Here is an 8,735-nt window from a genome sequence, read left to right as displayed (position 1 = left end):
TAGTCTCCTGCTTTAAAAAAAATTGCAAAAGCAAAATGTTTTAATTGCAAATGGTTATGACTGCTGTCTTTTTATATCCCGACTTCCCTCTGTCATGTTCTGTAGCATTCAAATGGCCATGGTTATTTCTGGAACTAAGCTAAAGTAAGTAAATTAGGGATGCATTTAGGTTGGGTTTACTGGGATCAATGTATATGATGCATAGTCACTTCCATTTATATAGTTAGGTTATTATAATATCCTCATGTAGACATGAATTTGAATCTTCCTCCCACCCCTGTACAATTCACCCAACGCTGAAAGGCAGGGGTAGGACCCCAGGCTGTAATGCAATACGCTTCAACAGGCGGCGCCCAGGACAAACAGGGCTGGACATGCACAGAGCCAGAAGTCGCTCTGTGGAATATTCTTCCAAACCTTATGGTTCATGTAGCAAAGGACCTTACAGAGCTTTTCGTGTGTGACAATAATTAAAAAGTTGATAAGATAATAGAAATAATGTTGATGCTGAAAGGCTTTTTGAAGTTATGAATAATTTTTTAGTTGATATTCAAAGAAAAGACGATTGTTTTTCTATTCTCTATGGAAAATGATATTAAAATTATTATAATTTGAGGTGGCAAAGAGTATATCACCAAAAATGTGGGAAGAAATGTATAGAGGTGTCAGACAATGGAGTAATAAAAGTTTTCTTTTATTTTTCAGATTTTAAAATGCTTATGGTGTTTATCAGCATTTTAAACACTGTAATTTGTTTTTTTCCCTCACATTCTAAATAGATATTAACTTTCATTCCTATTTTGCTTTATAATTTTCTATTCTTTTTTTAAAAGAGAACACTCAACTTCAACACCCAAAACCTTCGTCCACATCACTGAGGATGCATCAGCAAAGCCAATCCCATTTAGGTGATCAAATTTTAGTGAGTGGAAAAAAAAAAATACATAATATCGGGTGGTTCTAAGGTAGCCATGAAAATAAATTTTGTAGGGGAATTGAAAGCAAAACAGGGTGGACTGGCAGAGAGGTGGGAAGACCGTTGCTGAGACCATTTCAGGGTCAGCAAGGGCGAAGCTTCTGAGGTTAATGCTCGTAAGGTCAGCTTAACGACAAGAGCGGAGCTGATATTCCGGGGCACGCGGAGAGGGGAAGGGGGTGAAGTTAGAGAAGTGGTCTGGGCCCGAACATGCACGGCCTCGGGGTCAGAGTTTATGAGTAAGTGGGCCTCTTATTTATTTATTTGGTTGATAGGAAAAGAATTTCAACATTAATATATGTTATATGACATAAAAGAACAATTTCTTAAGCAGATTATCGGTGATTTCCTAAGTACCCACCTTTGACATCCTATCAATACAATATTCAAAGCATCTTTAGTTGCTTTCCAGGCAACATTTGCGAAAGGAGACTCTTCATCCTGATGTTTAAGGTTTCCTACCGACTGCTCTTGCATTTCCCATGCCACCTCCCCAGCAGCTCGTCTGTCCCACCCCACCCAGAACTTTCTGCTCATGGTCAACATTCAGTACCATTGTACAAACTTCCCCCCCAATCCAGGAACATTTTTCCCATTTGGGGGATGTCTTTCATTACTTTCAAAATATCTTGGAACCTGTTTCCGAATATAGACTATCAGCTGACAACATGGCTGTCGCAAACACAGGTGCCAGGATTTGAGGGCTGCCTTGTGGGACTCTGGCCAGGTTACTTCTGCCCTCTCACCCGTGATTTTCTCATCTGTGAAATGGAGAAAGCAGGTGTGCTGCCCTCATAAAGTACCAAAAGGACTACCTGAAACGACGTGTGTGACACTCAGCCATGCCTGTGCTAATGTCATTTCTTTGCTACTGAGCTCATACAGTAAATCTGCCTATATGAGCTCATATGGGCAATGCATTATTTGGAAAATCTGAGGAACGCAAGCTTTTGTAAATCAGAATTTCTCAAATGTCATTGTATTTTAACTATTTAAAAAAGCTTTTTACTTTTTATTTTAAAGAGATGTTCATTAGAATAATTCTGTGGTAAATTCTTTTATAAGATTATGATGTTATAGGATTATGATAATTACATAGCATTAATGACAAACTTTCACCAATATCTCTTTTACGAATTGGGGTTTGGTTGAAGTGGAGATTACCTGACTATAATTTGGCACTTGCTAAGATGAGTCTTTTATTTTATATGTTTGTCCCAACTGATCCTAGACATCAGGTATCGATTTTATTTTATATGACAAACTGTAGAGCTAAGGGTCAGGAAAAGCATGTGAAATGCTCTCCTATTTGTCATTATTTACATTATTTCTAGATGCTGGGGGTGCGAAATGATCAGCATCCAAACCTCCTCCTCAACCAAGTCTCATTGGAGAGATAAAGCACGGTTTCCTAAATAGGTTTAATTGCAAAATACTGTATTTCAACCACTTATTGTCATATCTATTACATTATATTTAGTTCACTTAGTAAGATTTCAAATCTTACTTGAATCAAGTTACATGTAAATCCTTTTTAAAAACGTGTCAAACATTACATTTCGATAATAAATTAGATAAAAGATTCTTGAAACCTAAGGACCTTCTACATATTTGGTCATTTACCATAATAACAGACACAAACATCAGTTTTACTTGAATTTTAAAACCTCCAGAAATCTACTGCCCCATTTAATGTTGAATGCTACTTTAAAAAATTCTACTGTGCTCAATAATGTTACATACTCAATTACAACTAAAAACTATCCCTAAAAACAAAACCCACTGGAGTCAAGGAATTTAGGTATACATGCTGCTACTTCAATAGTTACTTGAGAAGTGATTTTTAAAACTATTTAGTGTAATAATAGAATTGGGGCACTTGGATAAGTATGTTACTTTTTGTGCTAGTGCAGTATAATTAACAGGATAATTCTCTGTGATAAAATATGATATATGGAAAATATACGCCCCAAGTCTAAAGGCATGTATCGGGGTTTCCTGAGTTTAAAGGACCACTTGCCAAACAATGGTTTTGATTAAGTGTGGAAATGGCAGCATTAGACAAGACCCCTCAACAATCCATATAAACTGGCTAAACATTAAAACTCATTTTGAACCATTTGCATTAATATGAAGGGTAATTTGATTTTGTAATAGATACATATAAAGTGAAACAAATATTTAACAATTCTGAAATCAGCGAGTTCAGAATTCTACAGCCCTGATGTAGAATTCTACATGATGATCAGAGCCTGGTTTTGTTTTTTAGCTCAGACCTGTGTGTTTAGTGCCTTATTTTCACCATCCTTTACAACTATGATGCTGCCTTTAGCGTAGGAAACGAAAGTCAGAAAATTACCTTAGGGCCAATGCATCATTCAGAATATATGCATAAGGACAGCCTGAGAACATGCTATTTTGATAATATCTTTCACATGATTTATATGCCTTTATGTAGTTCCATGTTTATATTTAAAATCTTATAGATTTAAATCTTAAAAAACATGAAATCATTTCCCCTTATTCTAGGAAAGTCTTTTTTTCTCCTTTGATTAAAATCCAGGTCCATCAGCCTTATTCAAGTGACTGTCAGAAACAAGTTATTTGGAATCCACTCAGCTGTGGTTCTCTGTGATACCTTAATAAGCTGGTTTCCTGGGCAGCATTCGATGTTGGAGAGAAATAATGAGTACCTATTTCAACCCCGAGAGAATAAAGGAGGTGAAATAAACAGGATCATCAGTAGCTACTACTGCTATTTTATACACAGAAGCTTTTTATGACGGATGGGAGGTATTACTCATTTATCACTTATCAATATTTCTCGGGTTCAGAAGAATACACTTGCAATCTTAACGGAATCCGTTTTTCACACTGTCAACAGGACATGTTATATATTTTTCCCCTCTACTGTAGTTTGAAAAGTATATATCCACCCCTTTGAGTCACTTCACTTGAAAACCCAATCCTTTGACTACCTTTCACCTATCGTCATCATTAAAGGGAACTCGTGCCACATAGTATGGCTGCTCGGCTCCCCATGTGGCTCCCTTCTGAAGATCTCAGACTGTGAGTGCGGTGAGGGCAGCTGCCCTCTGTTCTCACTGGTTTGGCGTAGAGTGCAGAGCTTGGTACACAGTGGTGCTCCATAAACAGTTTTTTTCCTCAGTGCATGAATGAATAGACAGATACTAGCGTCTGATTCTTTTCAAGTCCTAAACACTTGTCTTGATTCTAACATACACTGTATTCTTGGTTTTTAACACTAGGGAAGAAAATCTCCTACCCTTGAATTCAAGGGGAGCCTAGTCTTCTGCTTCTTAGTGACCTTCTACGAGCTGTCCGAGGAGGAGTCTAAAAATAAGCTTCCGTAGGGTCCAATGGTCCATGTATTCTATTTCTTATAGATCAGAGGCATTAACTCTTGTATTTTTCATACTCTTTTATCTTATCGTGACCCATTACTGTGATTTTTTTCCTCGCTTTATTGAGCTATAATTGACATATAACATTGTATAAGTTTAAGGTGTACATGTGTTGATTCGATGCACTTATTAGTTGCAAAATGATTACCACCACAGCATTAGCTAATATCTGCATCACATCATACAATTATCATTCCTTTTTTGTGTGTACGAGGAGAACATTTAAGATCTATTCTCATGGCATCTACTGTGATTTTTTAAAATAGTTCTTACAAGGTTTTCCATATTTTAGTGAACCTGATTTAGTCATTTTAAACAGATGCATTTCTATTCTCATGGCATCTACTGTGATTTTTAAAATAATTCTTACAAGGTTTCCCATATTTTAGTAAGCCTGATTTAGTCATTTTAAACAGATGCATTTCATATTTCTAACTCTGGATCTACTATCAGATACACAGATCAGATGAAAAAAACAGAGTGTTTAATTTACTATTGTCAGATCCTGTAGGAGATGCCTTCACATATATTGCTCATTTAATCTGCCTGCCATTGTTTTCAGAAAGAAATCACTATTCATATTTCGCCAATAAGTTTCTGAGAGACCAGGTGACGTAATCGCGGTCACAGTAAGTAACAAGATTCAAAACCAGTTTTCTGATTCAAAATCCAGGGCTCTTTCCATTATTCCCCGATTGCATCACCTGGATGACTGCATTGAGAGATTTCCAGCTCCCCACATCTATAATTCAACAATCACAATCTTGGACTCAGAGTTTATACTTTAAATGCATTGTTTTGGGAGAGGTTAATTCAGCCAGCCCAAAACACTTCGCTGTGAATGGAGACCTCATCATACTAAAATGTGTTCATGATTAAAAGGGAACTAGATCTGAAGCACGCTAAGTAAGTATATCGACTGCAGAGCAATCAAGTAGTAAAAACAAACTGAAGGGAGACTGTGTTCCTTCTCTACTACAGATTTGCATTTTTCCACATAAAACGAACGCACTGTTCAGTGTGGAGTGTGTTCATTCCTGCAGTGTTCTCATTTATTCTGGCTTCTAATTGCTTGTAAGCACTGAGCACAGAGCACCACTGTGGAAGTCTATTGACAACTAGAATGAAGCGCCTGACTGAAGAAACTGTTTAACGTGACACGGTTATCTGTGCTCTGCTCTCTTTTATCACCTTACACCGAGAGAGGACTGTTCACCTGAGGGCTGAGGCAGACTGCTAAACAGCGATCAGTCTGGAGGGGCGGCTACGCTTCTGCGCAGGCAGAGTCTGCCACGCCAAGGCCACTGCTGACCTATTGATCTTTCCCACCTCGGTCACCTTGAGCAGTGCATTGGTGACAAATAAACAGTTAAGAAAACTGCCACGAGTCAGCGAGGATTTCAAAAACCCAACCCCTTTGTCCTTCTTCCTCTGGAACAGAGAAGATGCTTTTCTTAATAAAACACATAAATACATTTATGTGAAAAAAAATGGCAAACGGACTTTGTTTTCGACAATAAAGAAACCACTTATCTTATATGCACACATACACAGATATAATAAAATATTAAACATTTACACTCTTCCTTCTGGAAAACGTGAATGACAGTCTAACGATAGCTCAATCCAAAAGCCGGTAATCACTCGGGCAAGATTCCAGTACATTCTATAGAAAACCTCCGGATGACTATCGATACTTTCAACGTGGTTATCTGACTTGTCAAATAGACAGTACTGAGGAAATCTTCCCATGACCGTGCTGAATTCCTAGGTTTCCCAGTCGGGAGCCGAAAGACAAGGGGTTAATGAATTTTTTGAAAAGAAAGCACAGAGACGCCAGAAGGGGCGGGTGGAAAACAACTGGACAGAATGTACTAGTGAACAACACATCAGCTGGAGCGCGATCCTGGCAGCAGAAGCAGAGTTGAAGTGAACACTCCACTCACTCCGTATATCTTAAGGCAAAAGAGCAATCAAGTTTAAGGTGCACATTTTTAGCGTTACACAGAGAATTAGCCACGAAATTCTCATTAAGGATAATGGGACTCTATTGCAGCTTTCAGCACGTGCCCTGGCAGTTCTCCATGCATGCCTTTAAACTAACGCTTAAAAATCAACTGCCGGGCAAACTCACTCCGCGTCCCTCCTTCCTTTCTACCGTGACACACGGCACATTAACGTGTGTGTGTCACGGTCACGTTTGGCACAGAGGCCATCGATGACCTTCACAGATGAGAAACTAAGCGCTCGGTCCCTCCTTGATGCTGAAAACGTAAATGAACATGAACTACCTATGTGGAACTTGGGACCTTAGCCACCAGGTTGGAGTCTGGTTCTCCACATGTTAGATTTTCCAGCCTGAACTCGCTCACCAATTTATTTCATTTCTGTTTTGTTTCGGGGGATTTACCTAAATAGGTTGGGGACCGACCGCAGCTACCCGAAGTTCGTCCCCGTGACCTTTCAAACGCCACCTTCTCTACTTTGCTATCTGGCTTTTGTCTTTACTCTTTATAGGGTCTTTGATGACACCAACACATGAGGGGTGGGGGGTCTGGTAGGAGATTTCACCTGTTTCCCCAGTTCTTTGACACCGTACCATGATTGTCCTCCCTTTGACCTGTTTGTCCAAGACACCGCAACTTTATTTGAATATTTTCGTACCTTTCTAGTTGATCCTTTAGTGTCTTATTCTGAGGGTCCCCCTCCATCACTCCCTTTAGCAGGGCTCACAGAAGACCCGGCAGGGGAAGAACTGTGGAATATTCATACTTTTTCACAGTCCCTGGGGATCTTTCCTCAACTTCCACGCTTGGTGGCTGATTATTCCTGTCTCACACTTCTCTGCCTTCTCCTGGAATATCTCTCCCCTGCTCCTAACACTTAAAGCGTATTTATTCCCAGAAAATTCTTGGTAACATTTTAAACCCAGCTTACACACATCTCTGTGAAATCTTCTCTGACCTGGTCCCCGTCTCCTCTCTCCCTGTACGAATTTATCACCCCGACTTCTGTTTTTACATAGCCTCGGTGCGCATGTGCGTGTGCGCATATGTCTATGCATATGTATCCCTTTAGTCCCTGCTGACTATAAATAAATTAGAGGTCATCCTCATAGAGGTACACCACGGACATCTAAAACTCAATAGGTAACAGATTAATTCAACACCCCCCTCCATAATCCACTCCAAGAAAAACACATATTTCCCCGCTGAGGCAGCTGCCTTTCCCAGCCATCTTTCCAAGCTGGACAGTCAGAATCACAGAGTCCCCTCTCTCTTCCCTGTTCTCTATTTCTCACCCGTCGTCTCATCTTCTTTACTACCTCGTCATAGCTTCGGCATCATTCTTTCCCTTCTGACCTTTGCGTCAATGCCTTCGTTTGGGATCTCATCACCTCCTGCCGCATTCTGGCACAATTCTGGCCGTCTCCATGTCTCCCTCCTTGTTTCATCATAGACTGTGAGAGTGACCTTCATTTTTAAACTATTTTTTAAATCTAATCATGGTCTTCTTTTGCAGAAAACCCATCATCGGCTTCCTAGGGCCTTCAGGAGAGTCCCAAGTCCTTCATCTAGCAGGCAGGGCCTGCCATTCTCCAAGCCCCGTCTCCCCGCTAGCCTCATCTCCAGCTCTGTGTCCCTCTCATGTCACTGCCCAGAAATGGCAGAGACCCCCACCCATGTGTATAGTACTCCATTTCACACCCAGAGTTACAGTTTCACTCTCCCTGCTACCAGGATTTAAATCTCACTCCTCTGTATTCCTCCTGAATGTGTTAGACGACCTACTGCCAATTTAAGATTCACATTATTAAGGCAGAAATTTCAGCTTTCTTCCTGCAACTGCCTCCACACCATCTGCTCTCCTGCTCCAGGTTCCCATAGAAAAAGAGGCAATTCGTAAAGTACAGACATTTATACTGAGACATTTATATTGGTGAGATACCCATACTTCCTCTGGAGGACGGGAAATTTGGTTTATGGCATTTATGAGAGTAGTTATAAAATCGCTAACTTTGAAGCTCTCGGAAATATCCCCAAAAAATGACTGGAATTTTATTTTGCTTTTGGTAAAATTTTGCAGATTTAAGAAAAACAATAATTATAGTTTCTTTGAAATAAGTTTTAAACAATCATGCCCTGCTGAATAGGTTGTAGATTCTGTATTTGTCACTGTTAAATAGCTAAATGTAAATAGAATTTAGTGATGGAGATACTTAAATTTTTACTAATATGCTCAAATGGTAAAATTGGGTTTGGCAACTATAGATATGAAATATTAACTAAGAGTAACTTAAATTCATTGTGTTTAATAATAATATAATATTAATT

General features: G+C 39.4%; 1 protein-coding gene across 1 annotated transcript in view; it reads right to left on the bottom strand.

Moving 5' to 3' along the window:
• PREX2 (phosphatidylinositol-3,4,5-trisphosphate dependent Rac exchange factor 2) overlaps positions 1–8,735 on the bottom strand; it is a 192,216-nt gene that overhangs the window by 17,026 nt on the left and 166,455 nt on the right. The window lies entirely within an intron of this gene.

The sequence above is a fragment of the Pteropus vampyrus genome, unplaced genomic scaffold, assembly GCF_000151845.1.
Source record: "Pteropus vampyrus isolate Shadow unplaced genomic scaffold, Pvam_2.0 Scaffold99, whole genome shotgun sequence".
Classification (NCBI taxonomy): domain Eukaryota; kingdom Metazoa; phylum Chordata; class Mammalia; order Chiroptera; family Pteropodidae; genus Pteropus; species Pteropus vampyrus.
This window is presented reverse-complemented; position numbering and strand designations above follow the sequence as displayed.